The sequence below is a fragment of the Lissotriton helveticus genome, chromosome 1_2, assembly GCF_964261635.1.
Source record: "Lissotriton helveticus chromosome 1_2, aLisHel1.1, whole genome shotgun sequence".
NCBI lineage: Eukaryota > Metazoa > Chordata > Amphibia > Caudata > Salamandridae > Lissotriton > Lissotriton helveticus.
This window is the reverse complement of record NC_136058.1, coordinates 452,224,604-452,247,423: the sequence shown is the minus strand read 5'-3', so window position 1 is coordinate 452,247,423 and position 22,820 is coordinate 452,224,604. Positions and strand designations below refer to the sequence as shown.

The window sequence follows — 22,820 nt, the reverse complement described above, 5'->3', positions numbered from 1 at the left end:
CTCACAGCACCAGCCCGCACTGCACCAGCCCTCACTGCACCAGCCCTCACCGCACCAGCCCTCACAGCACCAGCCCTCACTGCACCAGCCCTCACTGCACCAGCCCTCACTGCACCAGCCCCCGCTGCACCAGCCTTCAGAGCACCAGCCCTCACTGCACTAGCCCTCACAGCACCAGCCCTCACTGCACCAGCCCTCACTGCAATAGCCCTCACTGCACCAGCCCTCACTGCACCAGTCCTCACTGGACCAGCCCTCCCAGTACCAGCCCTCACTGCACCAGCCCTCACTGCACCAGCCCTGCACCAGCCCTCACTGCACCAGCCCTCACTGCACCAGCCCTCACTGCACCAGCCTTCACAGCACCAGCCCTCACCAGCCCTCACTGCACCAGCCCTGCACCAGCCCTCACTGCACCAGCCCTCACAGCACCAGCCCGCACTGCATCAGCCCTCACAGCACCAGCCCTCACTGCACCAGCCCTCACAGCACCAGCCTTCACCCCTCACTGCACCAGCCCTCACCGCACCAGCCCTCACAGCACCAGCCCTCACAGCACCAGCCCTCACAGCACCAGCCCTCACAGCACCAGCCCTCACAGCACCAGCCCTCACTGCACCAGCTCACTGCACCAGCCCTGCACTAGCCCTCACTGCACCAGCCCTCACTGCACCAGCCCTCACTGCACCAGCCCTCACAGCACCAGCCCGCACTGCACCAGCCCTCACAGCACCAGCCCTCACTGCACCAGCCCTCACAGCACCAGCCTTCACCCCTCACTTCACCAGCCCTCACCGCACCAGCCCTCACAGCACCAGCCCTCACAGCACCAGCCCTCACTGCACCAGCTCACTGCACCAGCCCTGCACTAGCCCTCACTGCACCAGCCCTCACTTCACCAGCCCTCACTGCACCAGCCCTCACAGCACCAGCCCTCACAGCACCAGCCCTCACTGCACCAGCCCTCACTTCACCAGCCCTCACTGCAGAAGCCCTCACAGCACCAGCCCTCACAGCACCAGCCCTCACTGCACCAGCCCGCACTGCACCAGCCCGCACTGCACCAGCCCTCACAGCACCAGCCCTCACTGCACCAGCCCTCACAGCACCAGCCCTCACTGCACCAGCCCTCACAGCACCAGCCCTCACAGCACCAGCCCTCACTGCACCAGCCCTCACTGCACCAGCCTTCACAGCACCAGCCCTCACCAGCCCTCACTGCACCAGCCCTGCACCAGCCCTCACTGCACCAGCCCTGCACCAGCCCTCACTGCACCAGCCCTGCACCAGCCCTCACTGCACCAGCCCTCACAGCACCAGCCTTCACCCCTCACTGCACCAGCCCTCACCGCACCAGCCCTCACAGCACCAGCCCTCACAGCACCAGCCCTCACTGCACCAGCTCACTGCACCAGCCCTGCACTAGCCCTCACTGCACCAGCCCTCACTGCACCAGCCCTCACTGCACCAGCCCTCACAGCACCAGCCCGCACTGCACCAGCCCTCACTGCACCAGCCCTCACCGCACCAGCCCTCACAGCACCAGCCCTCACTGCACCAGCCCGCACTGCACCAGCCCTCACTGCACCAGCCCCCGCTGCACCAGCCTTCAGAGCACCAGCCCTCACTGCACTAGCCCTCACAGCACCAGCCCTCACTGCACCAGCCCTCACTGCAATAGCCCTCACTGCACCAGCCCTCACTGCACCAGTCCTCACTGGACCAGCCCTCCCAGTACCAGCCCTCACTGCACCAGCCCTCACTGCACCAGCCCTGCACCAGCCCTCACTGCACCAGCCCTCACTGCACCAGCCCTCACTGCACCAGCCTTCACAGCACCAGCCCTCACCAGCCCTCACTGCACCAGCCCTGCACCAGCCCTCACTGCACCAGCCCTCACAGCACCAGCCCGCACTGCATCAGCCCTCACAGCACCAGCCCTCACTGCACCAGCCCTCACAGCACCAGCCTTCACCCCTCACTGCACCAGCCCTCACCGCACCAGCCCTCACAGCACCAGCCCTCACAGCACCAGCCCTCACAGCACCAGCCCTCACAGCACCAGCCCTCACAGCACCAGCCCTCACTGCACCAGCTCACTGCACCAGCCCTGCACTAGCCCTCACTGCACCAGCCCTCACTGCACCAGCCCTCACAGCACCAGCCCGCACTGCACCAGCCCTCACAGCACCAGCCCTCACTGCACCAGCCCTCACAGCACCAGCCTTCACCCCTCACTTCACCAGCCCTCACCGCACCAGCCCTCACAGCACCAGCCCTCACAGCACCAGCCCTCACTGCACCAGCTCACTGCACCAGCCCTGCACTAGCCCTCACTGCACCAGCCCTCACTTCACCAGCCCTCACTGCACCAGCCCTCACAGCACCAGCCCTCACAGCACCAGCCCTCACTGCACCAGCCCTCACTTCACCAGCCCTCACTGCAGAAGCCCTCACAGCACCAGCCCTCACAGCACCAGCCCTCACAGCACCAGCCCTCACAGCACCAGCCCTCACTGCACCAGCCCTCACTGCACCAGCCTTCACAGCACCAGCCCTCACCAGCCCTCACTGCACCAGCCCTGCACCAGCCCTCACTGCACCAGCCCTGCACCAGCCCTCACTGCACCAGCCCTGCACCAGCCCTCACTGCACCAGCCCTCACAGCACCAGCCTTCACCCCTCACTGCACCAGCCCTCACCGCACCAGCCCTCACAGCACCAGCCCTCACAGCACCAGCCCTCACTGCACCAGCTCACTGCACCAGCCCTGCACTAGCCCTCACTGCACCAGCCCTCACTTCACCAGCCCTCACTGCACCAGCCCTCACAGCACCAGCCCTCACAGCACCAGCCCTCACTGCACCAGCCCTCACTTCACCAGCCCTCACTGCACCAGCCCTCACAGCACCAGCCCTCACAGCACCAGCCCTCACTGCACCGGCCCTCACTGCACCAGCCCTCACTGCACCAGCCCTCACTTCACCAGCCCTCACTGCAGAAGCCCTCACAGCACCAGCCCTCACAGCACCAGCCCTCACAGCACCAGCCCGGACTGCACCATCCCTCACTGCACCAGCCCTCACTGCAGAAGCCCTCACAGCACCAGCCTTCACAGCACCAGCCCTCACAGCACCAGCCCTCACTGCACCAGCCTTCACCGCACCAGCCCTCACTGCACCAGCCCTCACTTCACCAGCCCTCACTGCAAAAGCCCTCACAGCACCAGCCCTCACAGCACCAGCCCTCACAGCACCAGCCCTCACAGCACCAGCCTTCACAGCACCAGCCCTCACAGCACCAGCCTTCACAGCACCAGCCCTCACAGCACCAGCCCTCACAGCACCAGCCCTCACTGCACCAGCCCTCACAACACCAGCTTCTGCTAATTGTAAATACAAGAGCATGGCTTTAAAAAACAATATTTGCTGCAAGCCCCGGATCAGCCAAATTAAAAGATGCTCACGTGGACACACATGTATCAAACATCATTTATAGATGCGGGCAGGAAATGGGTAAATCAAATGTTGATCTGGTATTTTTAGCTGTAAACATTGTTTCATCCGGTACCTCGCGCTGAGAGGGAGACAACAAACCGCGCGCGAGACAAGAGCCGCTCTGAGGTTCAGCCGCGCATGCCCAGGAGACGGGGCCTGTCACCAGTGCGCATGCGCAGGTTTAATCTGATCATGATAGTGTCACTGAGCATTGCGCAGGCGTCCTCACAGGGAAGCGGGGCCTGCGGAGTCCAACCGAGAGAGGATGTAACCGGGACCGTCAACACTGTCTTCCCTCAAACACGGGAAAACCCCAGGACCCAACTATGAGCGCGGGTTAAAAAGGGTCTGTTGGATGAACAACTGCGCATGCGCTGAGGACAGACACCGCCGCGAGCGCAGGCAAAAGAGAGCACATTGATTAGCAACTGCGCATGCGCCGAGGACTGACACTGCGTTTCACCGCGCAGCACCGCAGCTAGGGTTACAGAGTGTGTCTTGGATGAACACCTGCGCATGCGCTGAGGACAAACACTTCCTCCTTTGGCGGAGCACGATGCGCCTCAGCCAACGCTGAGAATTATTTAAGTGCAAAGCTCCTCGGGCGGCTCCTCTAATGGGGAAGTCTTTCTCTGCGCAGGCGCAATGTGACTTAGAAACATTTGTTGCGCAGGCGCAGTTAATACATTTCTCAGCCTGTGCACGTGATTTATTTCGGAGGTGTTAAGATGACCCGGAGCCGAGTAAGTTTACAGTCCTTTATTAGTTTAGTAATAAAGTAGAACACCCCGGACAGAGCGGAAGGCAAGGCTGCCGGTCAGGTGTTTAGTCCATAACTGGATGTCAGCTGGGATTCTAGAATGCCAGCTGATGACGCAGGGTGAGCGCGAGGGGACAACGGGAGCCTACAGGGGACACAGCAGGAGAGTACAGCTGGGATTCTAGAATGCCAGCTGATGACGCAGGGTGAGCACGAGAGGACAACGGGAGCCTACAGGGGACACAGCAGGAGAGTACAGCTGGGGTTCTAGAATGCCAGCTGATGGCGCAGGGTGAGCGCGAGGGGACAACGGGAGCCTACAGGGGACTGTAGAGTACTAAGATGCTGGTAAGATTGTATGCTTACGTTGTTATTGCTTGCTCTCATTGTTATTGCTCGTGCATACTCTTGCTTCACACGCGCATCTCTTGAAAGAGTGTTTTCTTTCAAGAGATGCGTTCCTCGTGGCATCTCTCACATGCAACCTTCAACTGTGGGTCTGCGACTTAGACAGTTGAGGCTTTGCCGTGTGTGGACGTGCTCCTGTGGTGCTCTGTTACTTTGGTAATAAACTTACCTTACTTCATTCAACTAAGCCTCCAGCCTGTTCCTGTGTTCTTTAAAAGTGCATCTTCACATTTGGCGACGAGGGACTCCTTTTTCTTCGAAAACAGAGCATCACCAACCTTGCACCGTTCTCCTCCTCATCGTACTTCGCCAGAGCATGCTGTTCATCCTTCACCGTCAAGAAAACCCGGTTTAATTTGGCCTTCTGCATCAAGGTATCGGACATTTTCTTCACTTTCACCGATTTTCCTTCCTTGATGCGCCTCCTCTATGACGTGAGACGTTAGCGAGATCATCTTCTCGTTCCAAGCACACGTCATCACGCTCACACGCGCAATCACGTACCTACGCTACGCAGAGGGGCCATTTTGTTTTCTTTTGTCATTCAGCGTTACCATGGATACGATTTCACGATCGGAAAGATCGCAAAGCAAATGAATAATCGCATGTCTCTCAGGCATTAACGGTGAGCGCATTTCAAGGTTATTTTTCAACGGTGAGCCTATTTTCAAGGTTATTTCACTTTTCCTTGCATTTCAGACATTTGAAAAGTTCTTTTTATTTTAAAAAGTTCTTTTCTTGTGAACATTTTTAAAAGATTTCAGGCTTTTGCTGTTTAAAAATACTTTACATCCGTGTTATTCATTCAACATGGCTACTAACCAGCAAATTGTTGCTTTAAATTATTTTCTACCAGTTCCTGGTAAACCTAAGGAACCTTGGAGGCATTGGTTTCAGAACTTTGAAAGTTACTTAATTGCTATTGGAGCTGATGAATATTCACCAAAGAGAAAAATGGCTATTCTCTATAGCAATTTAGGAAAAGAAGGGAGACAAATTTTTAATAATTTGCCTAATCCTCTCCCAGCTTCAGGAAGTGGAGATGAAATTAATGAATATTCTGCTGCCATTCTAAAATTAAATAGAAAATTTCTTGATCAACCTAGTGTGATCCTTGAACGTTTTAACTTTATGAAAAGGCGTCAAGAACAAGATGAAACTGTTGAGGAATTTATTTCCGCTTTGAGGAATCTTGCTTCTGAGTGCAGTTTTGGCTCTTATTTGGACACAGCTCTTAGAGATCAATTTGTGTATAACTGCTGTCACAAAAAAATTCAAGAACGTATACTAAGCTGCAGAGATCCATCCTTATCTGAAGTACTCGAAATGGCCAAAGGAATCGAGAGATCAATTGTATCTTCTAAGTGCATCTCTCAAAGTACCTCTTCCTTTACTCCAACTGACTTGAGTGTTAACGCAGTTTATTCTAAGGGCAAGCCTTCTCAAAGACCGTTTCAAAGGAGAACAAACACTTTTTGTTTTCGTTGTGGTTCTAAAACACACTTGAGCAACAACCCTACTTGCCCAGCTCAAGGGAAAAAGTGCACTTTTTGTCTCAAAAATGGTCATTTCCAATCTGTGTGTCGCAACAGAAAGTCTTCTCAAATTAATAACATTTCTTATTTTTCAGGCGAAGATGCAGATGTTCAATCTATTGATTCTGATTTAAAAAATGTTACTATTAGTTCAGTCAATATTGATGCTAATGAGGGAAATTTAGCTGTAAAGGAAATTCTCTCCATTCATTCTGTCTCTATTTGTATGGTTGATTGCATTAATTCAGAACGTGTAAAGGATCCCTCTTGCCTAGTTATTGTTGATCAAATAGATATTGACATGATGGCGGATTCTGGTGCTCCAGTGACCATCATATCTGATCATTTGTTCAAGACCCACTGGTCTTCAAGAATTACCCTTGAACCTTTGGACATCATACCTAAAGGATATACTGGCAAGCAAATTGACATTTGGGGTTTCTTTATCACCAGTGTAACTTGTTTTGGAAGGTGCATTTACACAAAAGTTTATGTAGCTACTGATGGTAAATGTATTGTAGGGTGGCAAGACCTTGCTAGAATGGGCCTCAAACTTGTTCCTGGTTCAGAATTTCCTGTTCAAATCAATGAACAGAGTACCTTTTCTTTCATCAATTTTATAGATGTTGGAATTGTCAACAAAATTATTGCTGATTTCCCAGAAGTCTTTAATAATTCTGTTGGTATGATAAAAAACTACGAACATCGCATTCGTCTCAAACCTAACGCAATTCCTGTAATTCACAAGTTGAGGAATGTTCCTCTTAGCGTAAGAGACGATTTAAAAAAAGTACTTTTTAAAATGGTTGATGAGAAGATTATTGAAGCTGTGGATTCTTCACTTTGGGTTAGTCCTATTGTGGTCGTGAAGAAAAAGGATTCCAGTATTCGTCTCTGTGCGGATCTTAGATCACTTAATCAAAATATTCTTATCGACTGTTACCCTTTGCCCAGAATTCAAGAACTCCTCACCGGCATTGCTGAATCAAAATTGTTCACGCTCTTGGATTTAAGGAGTGCTTATCATCAAATTCCCCTGACTAAATGCTCTTCTGAACTCACCACTTTCATTACTCCTTTTGGGGCTTTTAAATATTTAAGACTACCTTTTGGATTGGCAAGTGCCGCAAGTGTGTTTCAAAAATTTATGGACAGCGTCTTATGTGGTGTTAAAGGTGTGCAAGCATATCAAGACGATGTTTTGATTCATTCTAAAAATGTTGATGAACATATTAAGGATTTACGTATTGTTCTGTCACGCTTCAAAAAAGTAGGAATCACCCTGGGAGAAAAAAAGTGTAAGTTTTTTGTGGAAGAATTAGACTATTTAGGTCATTCTATCTCCACCTCAGGTATCAAACCAAAACTTTCCCTTACGCAGGCTATTTCCAATGTACCCATCCCTAACAATAAGGACACTTTGAGATCGTTCCTCGGTCTCACCGAATATTACTCGAGATTTGTCATGAACTATGCCCAGTTAGTTCAACCTCTTAGGATGCTAATAAAAAAGGATGTTACCTTCTTGTGGAATGATGAGGCAAATTCAGCTTTTAATAACATAAAAGAGGTTATCGTAAATGCCCCAGCCCTATCATCTTTCACACCAGGCCTGAAGTGTGGCATTTATGTTGATGCTAGCCAAAAGGGTCTTGGTGCAATCCTTTGTCAATGGAAAGGTTCTGTAGAACACACCATTGGTTTTGCCTCAAAGTCACTGAACAATGCCGAAGGTAATTATAGCACAATTGAGAAAGAGGCTCTTGGCTGTGCATGGGCTGTAGAAAAATTCAAAGTCTACATTTGGGGTTCACATTTCTTACTATACACTGATCATAAACCCCTACTACACCTTTTAAACGGAAATGGTACTGGTAAAGCCTCTTCCAGGTTAGTAAGGATTCTTTCTAAGCTACATGATTTTAATTTCAGCATTCACCATGTACCTGGAGGTAAAAATATGAGAGCAGATGCACTTTCCAGGTTGCCTTTGGAAAATGACGAAGATGTTCTCAGAGATGACATTGAGTGTGTCGTAGCCTCTTTGGAAGACTTAGTTCTTTCTCCTCTTTCTATTTCTGAGGAAGACTGGTCCAAATGCTATTCCGAAGATGAAATTCTTGTGGCTGTGAAAAACTTAATAGTTTCAGGCTGGCCTAAGATACGTTCCCTTCCTGCCCCCTTGAAGTCCTTTGCACAAGTTTCAGACGATTTGACCATTATCAATGGCATTGTTTTTAGGGGTGATCGATGTGTTCCTCCTTTGGCTTTAAGAAAAAAATTATTTTTTGCAGCCCATCAAGGTCACTTAGGTGTAGGTGGAACCTCTCGCAAATTGAAAGAACATTTTTGGTGGCCTGCCATGGAGAGAAACGTCAATGATTGGGTTGATTCTTGCAGTACTTGTCTGGTATCAGACAAACACTGGAAATTACAGAACCTACCTTTACATAATGTTCCCATTCCTGAGGAATCCTGGGTCAAGCTAGCGATTGATTTTTCTGGTCCTTTTGAGATTCTTCCTAGATCTCAACGTTACATAGTCTCCCTTGTTGACTATCACTCTAAGTGGTTTGACTTTGATTTTTGTACTAACCCAGATTCTACGTCAGCAATTACATTTTTGGAAAGAATTTTTAGAATAGAAGGTCCCCCTAAGGAAATAGTCAGTGACAATGGTTCGCATTTTTGCTCCCGTGTCTTAGAAGAATTTTTGAAGAAGTTTGACGTCAAACACTTAAAAGTCGCTCTTTACTCTCCCGCATCCAATGGTTTGGTTGAACGGATGAATAGATTTTTGAAAGAAGGCATTCAAACTGCTTTCTCCTGCAAAATGGATGTTGAAGTTTATCTAAGGGAAAAAGTTTGGGCCTACTTAATTACCCCTCACTCCACTACGGGCATTTCACCTTTCAGACTCCTTAAAAAAAGAAACCCACATGGTACTGTCTGCCCTTCTTGGATCAAAGATTTAACCCCTCAGGTTTCCAAATGCATATCCTGTTCTGATAAGTTGGTTGTAAAAAGTAATGTTGTGAAACAACAATCTGGACAAAAGCGAAATTTTGATCCTAAAGTTCTTTCCACCCCTGAAATGTTTACTGTAGGTGATTGGGTCATGTTCAAAACCATGGATAGAGTCTCTCCAAGTTTTCTATGCCCACTCAAGTTCTCAAGGTTTCTAAAGGTTCCCTGTTTTTAGATAAGAGAGGGTGGCGTAACATACGCTCTCTCATTAAATTAACCTCTGAACAAGTCATGATCATTCGCAGAAATAAACATGGGAATGACAACTCTTCCTATGTTGATTATGATTTTCCCACAAAGTTAGATACTCCTTCTCTCACCCAGGTGGAATCTTTGTCTCCCAATAATACCATTCTTTCTCCCCAAGATTCCCAAGGTGAGATGTCCTCTCCTTCTGTTGAGGTCACCCTTCCTCTTCAAGACACTCAAGAAAATGTTGAAATTTCATCTCCCTCTACTTCCACTTCAGATGTGACAACTAGAACACACAGGAATTGTTCTTTCCCTACACGTTTTAAAGACTTTTACGTAGACTAAGTTTTATTTCCGTTAGTTAAGTTTTCTTTATTTGTTTTGAGGGAAGGGAGGAGATGTAGAGTACTAAGATGCTGGTAAGATTCTATGCTTACGTTGTTATTGCTTGCTCTCATTGTTATTGCTCGTGCATACTCTTGCTTCACACGCGCATCTCTTGAAAGAGTGTTTTCTTTCAAGAGATGCGTTCCTCGTGGCATCTCTCACATGCAACCTTCAACTGTGGGTCTGCGACTTAGACAGTTGAGGCTTTGCCGTGTGTGGACGTGCTCCTGTGGTGCTCTGTTACTTTGGTAATAAACTTACCTTACTTCATTCAACTAAGCCTCCAGCCTGTTCCTGTGTTCTTTAAAAGTGCATCTTCACAGGGACACAGCAGGAGAGTACAGCTGGGGTTCTAGAATGCCAGCTGATGACGCAGGGTGAGCGCGAGAGGACAACGGGAGCCTACAGGGGACACAGCAGGAGAGTACAGCTGGGGTTCTAGAATGCCAGCTGATGACGCAGGGTGAGCGCGAGGGAACAACGGGAGCCTACAGGGGACACAGCAGGAGAGTACAGCTGGGATTCCAGAATGCCAGCTGATGACGCAGGGTGAGTGCGAGGGGACACAGCAGGAGAGTACAGCTGGGATTCTAGAATGCCAGCTGATGACGCAGGGTGAGCGCGAGGGGACAACGGGAGCCTACAGGGGACACAGCAGGAGAGTACAGCTGGGGTTCTAGAGTGCCAGCTGATGATGCAGGGTGAGCGCGAGGGCACAACGGGAGCCTGCAGGGGACACAGCAGGAGAGCACAGCTGGGATTCTAGAATGCCAGATGATGACGCAGGGGGTAAATGTAAATGTAAATTGATACTTGTATAGCGCACTACTCACCCGCAAGGGTCTCAAGGCGCTTTTACGAACACCGCTGTGGAACCCATCCTGGCTTTCCCTGTGAGGCATCCACTCCTGGGCACCCCCAGGGTGAGGCCAGGCATCCTTAGCATTGTGGGGGCCGTTGTGGAGATTAAGCAAGCTATTGCCCAGAGTTGCAGAGTGGGACTCTATGATTAGAATAGGCACCGAGGCGAGAATTATCAGGTCTGTGGAATTTTTGAGTCCAAGACCCGCAGAGGCGGGGAATTGAACCCTGGTCCCGGGCTAGACCTCTGCATCAGGGTCTGCCGCTCTAACCATTGAACCACACTTCTCCACTAGGGGGGGACAACGGGAGCCTACAGGGGACACAGCAGGAGAGTACAGCTGGGATTCTAGAATGCCAGCTGATGACGCAGGGTGAGCGCGAGGGGGCAACGGGAGCCCGCAGGGGACACAGCAGGAGAATACAGCTGGGATTCTAGAATGCCAGCTGATGACGCAGGGTGAGCCCAGTCTGCCACCCCAGTTCAGACATGGCTACATGCAAATCAGTCTGACCCTGTGCCTCATGGGAACAGTCCAGCCCGAACTGCCACGCCATGCCTTCCCTGGACCGGTTTCTGGCATTCCAGCCGTCTTCAGCCCGGCGTGCTTGAATCCAGTGGCAAAGTGAGCGAGGGACTCACGTCTGAGCATACCCAGCCACACTTATGGCGGCCAAAAGCGGTACAAAAGGGGGTGGTAATGGACGGAGCATCTGAACCAATCAAACACTCACACCCAGTCACACCCAGTCAAAAGATCTGGGTTTACTCCATCACCGTTCTTTAGCCCACTCTGCCACCCCAGTTCAGACATGGCTACATGCAAATCAGTCTGACCCTGTGCCTCATGGGAACAGTCCAGCCCGAACTGCCACGCCATGCCTTCCCTGGACCGGAAACAAGCTTCCGAGGACCGGTTTCTGGCATTCCAGCCGTCTTCAGCCCGGCGTGCTTGAATCCAGTGGCAAAGTGAGCGAGGGACTCACGTCTGAGCATACCCAGCCACACTTATGGCGGCCAAAAGCGGTACAAAAGGGGGTGGTAATGGACGGAGCATCTGAACCAATCAAACACTCACACCCAGTCACACCCAGTCAAAAGATCTGGGTTTAATCCATCACCGTTCTTTAGCCCACTCTGCCACCCCAGTTCAGACATGGCTATATTCAAATCAGTCTGACCCTGTGCCTCTTGGGAACTGTCCAGCCTGAACTGCCACACCCGTAGATTTTTCATCCCATCTAGCCTCTGCATCGCCACTCTGACTTTTGCTCGAAGAATTAGCACGTTACACAGTACCAAACCCTGTCAGCTGAAACCCCTGAGGAATCGGGTTTTTGCTTGCAGGAATCGGGAAGCAGGAGACTAGCCCTGAAATCGGTAGTCTCACGCCTGAATCGGGAGGGTTGGAATGTCTGGAGTACGATTACTGCAACTCAACACATCTTCTTCCCAAAGGATGTAAACAATGGAACGAATGTGGAAGGAAACATCCACCCATACTTAGTCACACACAAAGTCTTTGAACTTGCTTGGCATAGCCACAGTGCTCCCGCATCTGCTGGTGATAATTTCCGCATTGTTAATACCGCCTCCAGATTCCAGTTCTTCCTCATAAGACTCACTACTTTCTTCTCTTGATTCATCAGTGGTTTCGCTGCCTATGACATCTCTCTTTACCCCAATGGACTCTATTTGTTCTTGATGTGAAGGAGCAACAACATACCGTCAGTCAAAGTCCTTCTGATCTCCCTCATCAGCAGGTTTGTTGGTGTCCAATTCCACATCCTTTGCCTTTTCAATATTGTTCTCCATCTCGCATTTGGATAATGCAGATGCATGCCACACTTTTCCATCGCTCAGGAGAGCCGAATTGCAAAACACCTTTTCCACCACCAAGGGTTGGGTGAATCTGTTCTGTCCTTTCTCAATGTGTCCACTTCTCTTTACTCTCACCCAATCACCTACCTGGATGGCTAGTGGTTTGCATTTGAGTTTATTGTCAAATTGCCTTTTGTATGCCATCCGTGCCTTCTGTACATTCTTCCTGACCTCCTCTGTAGACCAATTGGCTTTCCTACTTGTCTTGAGCCATCCTACATTGTCCTTGGATAGTGCTGTTCTTCCAATGTAGGATGGCTCAAGACAAGTAGTAAAGCCAATTGGTCTACAGAGGAGGTCAGGAAGAATGTACAGAAGGCACATATGACATACAAAAGGCAAGTTGACAATAAACACAAATGCAAATCACTCATCATTTCAAACGGGCTGATTCCTGTGCTCTCCCTAGGAGTTATTCTGTGTGCCCAAATCATTTTTTTTGTTTCCATTTTCTAACACAACCCGTTGTTATTTGCTAGTTGTATGGTACCTTTTACCACTCTGTTAAACCTCTCTACAGCTCCATTACCAGATGGGTGGTATACTGAAGTAGTTTTATGTGTTACTCCGTTTCTTTCGATAAACTTCTTGAAGGCGACAGAAGTGAATTGCTTGCCATTGTCACTCACGATAATTTTTGGGATACCTTCTCTTGTAAATACTCCATCAAGGAACTTGACAATGTCATTTGCTTCTACTTTATGGAGTATTTTGATCTCCGAGCATTTTGAAAAATGTTCGACCAAAACTACGATATACAACAGATCTTCCTGATATCGTATTGGGCCCATGACATCTATTCCCACACTCCCCCAAGGCATCTCAGGGCAAGGCAATGGATGCAAAGGTGGTTTGAGTGTGATTTTGGGCTTGTCCGAGTTTTCACATTTAGCACAGGTCCTGACTCCAAATCACACCCTGGCCACCAGTACCAAAATGTTATTCTCTGTTTAGTTTTATGATACCCTTATGTCCTTCGTGGCATATTTACAGAATTTTCTTTCTTAGATTCTCGGGAGGTATTACCCTCCCCTGTCTTAATATTAATCCCCCTTCCACAGATAATTTGTTTCTGAGTTCCCAGTACGGTTTCATCTTGTTTTTGATGTGGTTTTTGTCTGGCCATCCATTGATGATAAATTTGTTTACTTCCTGTATCACTTCATCCTGTTCATATTCCTTTTCCCATTCATTTTTTTTGAATGCTCGGAAATTCTTTGCTAATGTTAGCCACTCATCTTCTTTATCTTCTTTATCCTCTTCCTCTTCCCTTCCTTGTAGGGGTAAGCGGCTGAGAAAGCCTGCCACTATGTTTCTTGCACCTGGAAGATACTTTACTTAGTAGTTGTAGTCCAATAATCATACAGAAAATCTTGCCAATCTGGGAGATGCGTTATATAGTCCCTTAACAGTCAACACTTTTGTCAAAGGTTTGTGATCACACCTTAGGGTCACCCTTTTTCCCCACACATATTGGCGGAAATGCTCCAAACCCCACACACATGCAAGTGCCTCCCGTTCAATCACCGAGTACTTCTCCTCGGTGGGGGTGAGTGACCGTGATGCGAAGGCAACTGTCACTTCCTTTCCTTCTGGTCCAACTTGCGAAAGTATAGCGCCTATACCTTTTCCACTCGTGTCTGTTGTGACTATACTCTCTAGCTCTGGGTCGAACCCTTGTAGGGGTGGAGCATCACAAATTTCCTTTTTAAGGTTTATAAATGCCTCGTTGCAATCTCTAGACCATACAAATTTGTTTTTACTTTTTAGTAATTTTCTAAATTCATATGTGTTTGTTGAGAAATTCCTTACAAATTTTGAATAAAATTCCACTAGCCCTAAGAAGGCTCTTAATTCTTCTTTTGTTTGTGGTTCAGGAGCATCCTCAATAGCCCTAACCAACTCTTTCTTTGGTTTTATTCCTTCTTGTGTTATTTCATGACCTAAGTACGTCACTGTTCTCTCTGCAAATTTGCATTTGGTGTATTCTGCTGTCAATCCACCTTCTTCCAGTGTCTTGAGAACTTTTATTAATTTTTGATCATTATCTGTTTAGGTTTTTCCCATTACCAGGATGTCATCTTGAAAGATGAGCATGTCTTTGACATCCTTAAATACCTCATGCATGAGTCTCTGAAATAGTGCCGCTGCCGATGCTAGTCCAAAAGGTACTCTTTTGAACCTATAACATCCGAACGGTGAAATGAAGCTGGTTAGGCACCTACTGTCTGGGTGTAGAGAAACCTGGTGGTATGCGGCAGTTAAAACTATTGTTGAAAAAATACCTTCATACCTTTTGTCCAGGGGTGTGGAATATTTTTAAAAATGTACTTGTCCAGTGGACAAAATTGTGCAGAAAACTACTTGTCCTGCAAAGAAATCTACTTGTCTTACCTATTTCCTAAATCAGTTAAACCGACCGCCAAAACTGTATGTTTGATCTTAGAGAGTGCATTTTAGGCATCCTAGTGCTGAAGCATTGGGAGAACAATGTCCACAAAGAGGGAGCATACAGGAATCAGAAATTACACTTTACCCGGTGTATGCTATACTGGTAAATCAATATTGCATACTTACATGACATATATTTTTGTACAAGATATTTACAATGATTATAAAAGATTGTCACAAATCAGCTAGAACCAAGGCTGCCATGTTTTAATAAAGTACACAGTGGTATAAGCAGACATCCAGGGAGAACCATGAATAATATGACTGGCAGGACAAATCTAGCAAAAAAAGATCTGCGGGGCCTGATGACGAAAGCCAGAAGAATTAACTTGTTTGTTTTCCAAACTTTCTCCATTTTTTCAGATGGAGGCTTGAGAGTACTCTAGCAAATTGTAGGGGCATTTTGAAAGGACATAGGCGCAGACACAGAGGATTTTGACCAGAAACAACAACTTATGAATAGTTTTTACTTTGTGCTATCCGGATGTGCTCAACCATCATTTTGTCCCGGAAAGCCAACTCACAAGTCTGCAGATAGACAGAAAGGATTGATAGGTTGTGGAATAGGGTCAAAAATCAATGGCAACTTAAAGAAAGGGTTACATAGTTGGGTGTTAGAAAGACAACATAAAAAGTCAGACATTTGCAAAAGAAGAAGGAGGAATGGAAAAATAGGATAACAAGAATGAACTCACAGTAAATGTGACAGTCACCTTGGTCATGTGGTTAATCTGGAGGTGGCTGCCCCAGTATTCAGCCTTCAAAAATTGATAACATCCCCAGTATGTGATTAATACTTCGCAAAGCCGTGGGTGTCTCCCTCTGGACAGCAGCCAGAGAACAAGTCAATAGAGACTGAGGCAAGTGTTGCACCTGTGCGCTGTACACAAGATTTTTAAAATGAAGCACATGTCAGAGTCCTCCAGGTGTAACATGTTCTAAGCACTCCCTGACACCAGAACATGGAAAACCCTCCATCACATGTATGACAGAGGTAACAACATTTACAAACATTCACATCAGCATTACAGCGGGAGTCAGTGACGATCAAGAGGTTACATGGAGAGCCAGTGACGTATCCGGGGGGAGGGGTGCAGGGTGGGTTATGGAGGGATGCAGTGATGTCCTGAGGGAGGAGGTACACAGGGTGGCAGCGATGTAACAGGGTGGGCAGGAGGAAGGAGGAGTTGCAGAGGAAGGCAGCGATGCCCTTAGGTGGGGGTTAAAGTGGGAACCACGGATGGCCCATTAGTTAACATCTAAATATGGGAGAGGTCCTAAAGTAGGAACCACTTCTGGCTTCAGGGTAGGGAATACAACAAAGCTAGGGTTATGCTGATTTTTAAAGAAGAGAGATGGTTTGGCATTTAACAGAACAGGGAGATGAGAAACACGGGGAACTAGAAGGTTGGTAGAGGGCAGAAAGAAGGGAGGGCAGCAGGGAAGTGGAGGAATAGTGGTTTTACCCTGGTAGTTTGAGAGCAAAGGAAGGGAACCAAAGTTGGTTAGAGATGTATAAGGATATATATAAAAAGCAAAAAAAGCGGGCTTTTATTGGGTAAGAAATACAGCATTGGGGTTAGACTAGGCCACAATGGTAAACTGTACCAATGGCAGAGATTTTAGACACAGCAAGAGAAAGGAGATGGGTTGAGCAGGGAATTAGAAAAAAGACAAGTTCTGAGACTGCAAACAGGAGAAGGTAAGGGTGGTAGACATAGCTTGAGGGGGTTAGGGTGTTACGTAGCAAGTAGAGGATGTTCTATAGTTGGTACGTTTGTAATGTATGCCGGCTGGCACACAGCATAAGTACACTTTCGATTGCTTCTGCTGCCTCTCCTGAGAGGTTTGCAAAGTTAGTTGTTTCTGCTTTAAGCAGCTTCTAACTGGAACTTTTCCATGTGTTGTATTTATTTGTTTTGCATAGGATTACTTTCCTGCAGAAAAAACGTCCTTCCTGACTGCCTGGGAGTAAAAGTATTGGATCTGTGGTGTAATTTCATGTTCAGCTTCATTGCAAGATGTAGCTGTGAAAGAGAATCCGGGGTTCTATAGGCACATTTTCTTTGGAAACACTTACATTACCTTCTCAACGCAGTTTACTTTCCTATCTATTTTTAAGAAACACATTTCTGTACACTGCATAAACACACTGTCCTGCCGTACATGCTGCTTTATTTACCCCTCCCAGTACATTTGAAGTACATTTCTGCCTTATGTAGGCACACAATGCGCCAGGCTCTTATGAAAATGTGGCTTTATTATCAGCTGCCACATGAGGGCGCCTCGTTATACCTCTTCGTTTTTATTTGCTTCCGTGTACTTTATCTCTGTTCTCCTTACAACACATTTTTTTTTAGTCATGTGATAGTTCTTCGTAAGATATAAACTGTCCGAAAGCTGTACCTCACCCAAGATGTCTCCCACGCAACGTGCTTAGTTCAGCACATCGCGCTGTCCATCTTTCCTCACTAAACATCTACGTTCTCTTCAGCTTTTACTTCTCCATTGTTCTGTTTTTATAAGCAGATATCCCTTCACGATGCCTTTTTGCTCTCACTTGCATTCAATATTCTAGAGTGCATCGATGCTCGTTCTTCACTTCGCGCTCTCTTTTACACCGTGCCAATCTGTCATTTATTTAGTCCTGTTTCTTTTTACAATGCGCATTTGCTGCCAGTCTCAGAGCCGATCACCTCACTGTAACATCGATACAGGCGCCAATACAGTCAGATGCTTGATTTCTCTTCAATGCTTTAATTAGTGCACACGCTTTTGATATTTTGCGCTGTCATCAATTCGCTATCTTTCCGGCATCCAGTTATTCCTCCAACTTGTACTTCACTTCCATTTTTTTTTTCTCGCTTCGTAGATTAAGCATTCCTTCCTTTTTTTCATATCACACGCGTGGATGTTCCGGTGTGTTGCTTCACCTCGTCGCCATTGTAAAGATTACCCGGAGCTGAGTAAGTTTACTGTCCTTTATTAATTTAGTAATAAAGTATAACATACCGGACAGAGCGGAAGGCAAGGCTGCCGGTCAGGTTTCTAGTCAATAACTGTCAACTGTCAATTGGATGTCAGCTGGCATTCTAGAATGCCAGCTGATGACGCAGGGTGAGCGCGAGGGGACAATGGGAGCCTACAGGGGACATAGTAGGAGAGTACGATTACTGCAACTCAACAGGAGGATTCCGTGTGTCTGGAAAAAACAGGGTTTTTTTTTGGCATATTTTATACAGTGCGAACTCGACCCGAAGGTATTGGAGCGCTTTCCATGAGCACCGTTGAAGTAACACAGTTAATGAAGAAGAACATCAGGAAGCCGGAAATCGTTTAAGTAAGTATTTATTCTCATCAAGAAAGCCCACGGCCAGCTGGGAGCAGCGTGACTGTGAAAATCAGCTGGTGAAGAAGAATGGTGACACTCGCGGTGACGCGGGTCAAGTCATATGTCAAGGTTCCAAATGACGTAAGAGTCATTCAACCAATCACAAGTGACATGCTAATGACTACAGGATAACCACAAGAATATACAACAACCGTATTTACATTACACATTCAGGCGCAGGGAGATTGAGTGATTTGCCCAGAATCATAGGATGTGGCCGCGACCCCGAGGCTCAAACCCTGGTTTCCATCCTCTCCCCGGTGTTTCCGGCCCAGGTTGTATCCTCGCTGGATCTGACTCTTTCCAGGTTGCGGCCTCTATCCAAGGCTGTTCACAGTCTGCACTCCGTGGAAGATCGCATCACTCTTTCATTAATCTGTGATATGAAGTTTTGTGTTCGCTCCGCGCGGGGACACAATTAATAAGGTACAAGAACCGCCTCGTGCCACAGCACACGCTAAGATGTATGCAAGTGCAAAGCTGCTCGGTTTGGCTCCTCTATGGAAGGGGGAGTGTCTTTCCTCTGCGCAGGCGCAGTGAAACTCCGCACCCTCTGTCTAAGGCTGTTCATGGTCTGTACTCCGTGCAAGGTCCCAACACTTTTTGATTGCTCTGCGATAGGAAGTAGTATCTTCGCTCCGCACATGCGCAGCTGTGGCGCGCGGTCCTGCGCATGCGCAGTTATGAGACGGAATGTGGCTCGTGCAGCGGCGTGAGCGCGCGCGTTAGTCTCAAGGACATCCGAGCGGTGCCTTCTCTGCCTCCACTGACCGGTGCACCTGGTGAGACGAGGCCTGGAGGGCCACAACCTCCCAAGGGACCCTGAGGAGGGGCTGGTGCACTGCACCCTGCAGAGAGCCACAGCTGCCAAGGTTTCAGATTGCCATGTGTGACATTTTTATAATTTCAGTGAAATTATGAGTGACGTTTAACGACTATGAATGACATTTAACAGCTATGAGTGACATTTAACGGCTTTGAGTGACGTTTAACAGCTATGAGTGACATTTAACGACTGAGTGACATTTAACGGCTAAGAGTGACATTTAACAGCTATGAGTGACATTCAATAGCTATGAATGACATTTAACATCTATGAGTGACATTTAACAGCTATGAGTGACACTCTCTCCCGAGCACAATCCAGCAATGAAGACGAGGAAAACCTATAAATATCAGAAATGACACCCATTTGAGCAGCAAGGAACTGGAAACTGCTGCAAAGCGCCGGTGCATGACATTTCAATGTACTTATGAATATGAGTCCCATTCAGCGGCCAAATGTGGGACACTTAGGGTGGCACTTTCTGCATTTAAAAAATCATCCAATTTTGAACAATGAGAAGCTCTAAACATATTATGAAAATAATGGGAAACTATTGAAATGAAAGGTCACTAACCTACAACCCCTTTCTAATATAACTACATATTTAAACTAATTGCGGCAAAGCCTTTCACGGCAATGAAGACACATGAGAAGGACGTTTGATGGGACTGTGAGACACTTGCTTAGCTTGACAAGACCTCACTCATGGATCAACACTGTGCAGCAGAGGCCAGTGCGTCAAGAAATATAGACGGGCCAGTTACTCTGAATCACTTTTGCAAATGTGCGCTCTGTACAATTATACAAATCTCAATCTCAGCTGCACAGAGAGTGTTATTATTGGTGCAGAAAAGAATGATGCTTCATTTCAACCGCGCTATTCTAAAACACAGACTCTTATTTCCTCTGAAAACTACATAATAATTAATTGCCCGTCAATTGTCAAGGTACAAAATTGTGGCTAACATGAGGCTTTACCCAAAATGACATTGCCATGGAGCATATGCTAAGTAAGGGATTTTTGCACATAGGTCAGGTGGGCTGAGGGAGTTCCTGACGCTTTAAATCACAGACGGGCAAAGTTAGTTTATGCAATTGTTATTTACGAGTGAGAGGCCAAGGGGGGGAGTCGGAAGCACCTCTGCTGAGTGACTGTGTGTAAGTGTCTATGTAGAGTAAGTGAGTAGGGAGCGTGCTGGATGCGGAGGGCCGGGCGGCAGCGTTTAAACAGCAATTAGGTAACTGCCTCCAGATGCTATTGTTTGTGAAATTATTTTTTCTGTTGATGATCAGACTCGTGCTGCTCTGCGGCTGTACTGACACAAAAGTACAATAATAAACTGACTGTACAGTACTAAGTCAGTCACAGTTCTGCCTGACACGCAGCACTTTGCCTGTTGGAATGATGTAACTTAAGTAACACTTACTTGGACTAGACAAGTTCAGACTGCTGTCTCTTCCCGGTCAGTGACCGGCCGCTCAGCAGTGCACCCGGACTAGTTATGCCACACAATGCACATCATGGACAAGTTGCCGATGATGCCCACGGCGAAGACGGTCAATGAGAGCAGCATCACGGCGTAGGTGCTATACGAGTTCTCCGTCATGGGGTAGAGTGGGTTCTGGACTTGCGGGCACTTCTGGTCAGTCTTGGTTGTTTCCCCTGTGCTCTCAGCCCTGTCCGTCTCCGAGGCCCCAAGGGTATTTGGCTATCACCCTCGGCTCATACTGCTGCACGGCCTTGGCATCGTCGTCCTCTGCACCTCTCCGCACGTTCAACAAGGTCCCAGAGGTGTCTGGAGCACCCCACCCTGCCACTTGTTCATACGAAGGCAGAAGCCAGTATTGCCCTGTGGTGGTTCCACTGACTGACTCCCCGTGCCTCGGTTATCCAGAAACATCTCTTCCTCAGTCTGTGGACCCGTCCTCCACGGCCGGGACGTCAGCCTGCCTCATAAACGAAGCAACTTCGGATGCCTTGTCCCCCGCCAAAGTCCGAGCTCACTAAAGGTCACATCCGGATTATAATCCCCCAGGGTGTGACAGTAGCAGCAACCAATCACTGCAGAGAGCCGGCCCCCCCATCGGTAATTGCGAGAGCAGTGTGTAAAAGCCGTGCGGGGCCGCCGCAATTAATCATGTAGCCTGGAGCGAGGCGCGAAAGGGCGGGCAGATTAATTGATGCATTGTAAGACTCTCAGCCACTCCAGAGCTGCGAGCAGAATTTTTTTTACTATTTAGGAACTACTGAGTACAGCAAGCAGCTGCTGCCACCATATCTAGGAACAGCAGAGCCGGCGCACAGGTTCACAGGCACCACAGGTGGCACGCGCTGGCAAGTGGCATTAAATGCATGACAATGCATTTCAGTGCGGTGATGCGGAACACCGCACTGAAATGCATGAGTGTCACACCTGATGCTTGATACTTGACAGGCATGGATGGTGACCAGTGCAATGCACCGTGCAGAGTGTGACTGGTGCACTGCACCATGCAGTGTGACAGGTGCACCGTGCAGAGTGTGACTGGTGCACTGCAGTGTGCAGAATGTGACTGGGGCACCGTGCAGAGGGTGACAGGTGCGCCGCACTGTGCAGTGTGGCTGGTACACCGTGCAGAGTGTGACTGGTGCACTGCACCGTGCAGAGTGTGACTGGTGCACTGCACCGTGCAGAGTGTGACTGGTGCACTGCACCGTACAGAGGGTGACAGGTGCACTGCACCGTGCAGAGTGTGACTGGTGCACTGCGCCGTCCAGTGTGGCTGGTGCACCGTGCAGAGTTTGACTGGTGCACTGCACCGTGCAGAGGGTGACTGGTGCATTGCACCGTGCAGAGTGTGACTGGTGCACTGCACCGTGCAGAGCATGACTGGTGCATAGAATACAAACGGGATGTCATGTTATAAAAAAGAATGGAAAAGGAGTGAACAACTTAACCACCTTCCCCGTGTCAAGAGATAGTTTATTATAAAACAGAAGACCTCTGGGCTTTTTCAGCAGACCCCATACCTCAAGGCCTAGATTCAATGTTCACATTGCAGGACAAACACGGGTCTTCTCTCTGGAAAGGTGTTGCTCCGTGTGTGTGAAAACATCTTGTGTTTGCAATATTAAAGTACACGATTTTCAGAGGTGCAGCTGTGTGAAGCCTGTTATGTCTAGGTGCGAGGGACAGATCAGAACAGAATAACAAGGGGCATTGTTGTTTACCCTTGAACATCATGTGCAGACTAAACCTCAGAGCACAGCATAGAACTTGCAAAGCAGACAGTTCTCATGTGTAAAAGGGGCACAAATAAGTATTGCGAAATAGATTTTTGCATTGTCGTGCGCAAAAGCAGGTTCATGGCAGCAAAGCTCATGCTAATTTAGAAATTGTCGACAATGGACCTACAAGCCTTACTACACTTCTGTTTAATGCTCGGAAACCCACCTGCTCCCGAATCGCTAGAAGCCTCTGAGCTGTTTTCGTTTGTCTTCAAGAGGATCACCTTCAAACTCCTCATCCACGCACACAAGGCCCTCCACAACTCCGTACCAGCATACCTCAACCACCGACTCAACTTCCACACCCCCACCCGCAACCTCCACTCTGCCTGCCT

General features: G+C 48.3%; 1 protein-coding gene across 3 annotated transcripts in view; it reads left to right on the top strand.

Moving 5' to 3' along the window:
* LOC144807708 (uncharacterized) overlaps window positions 1–22,820 on the top strand; it is a 119,547-nt gene that overhangs the window by 61,214 nt on the left and 35,513 nt on the right. Inside the window, exon 1 of one of the 3 annotated variants that reach the window (XM_078673353.1) lies at window positions 19,142–19,263. The exons of the other annotated variants lie outside the window; for them this stretch is intronic. The gene's annotated coding sequence lies outside the window, so the exon portion shown is untranslated. Of the gene's footprint in view, window positions 1–19,141; window positions 19,264–22,820 lie in introns of those variants that run through there. 3 annotated transcript variants of the gene reach the window in all.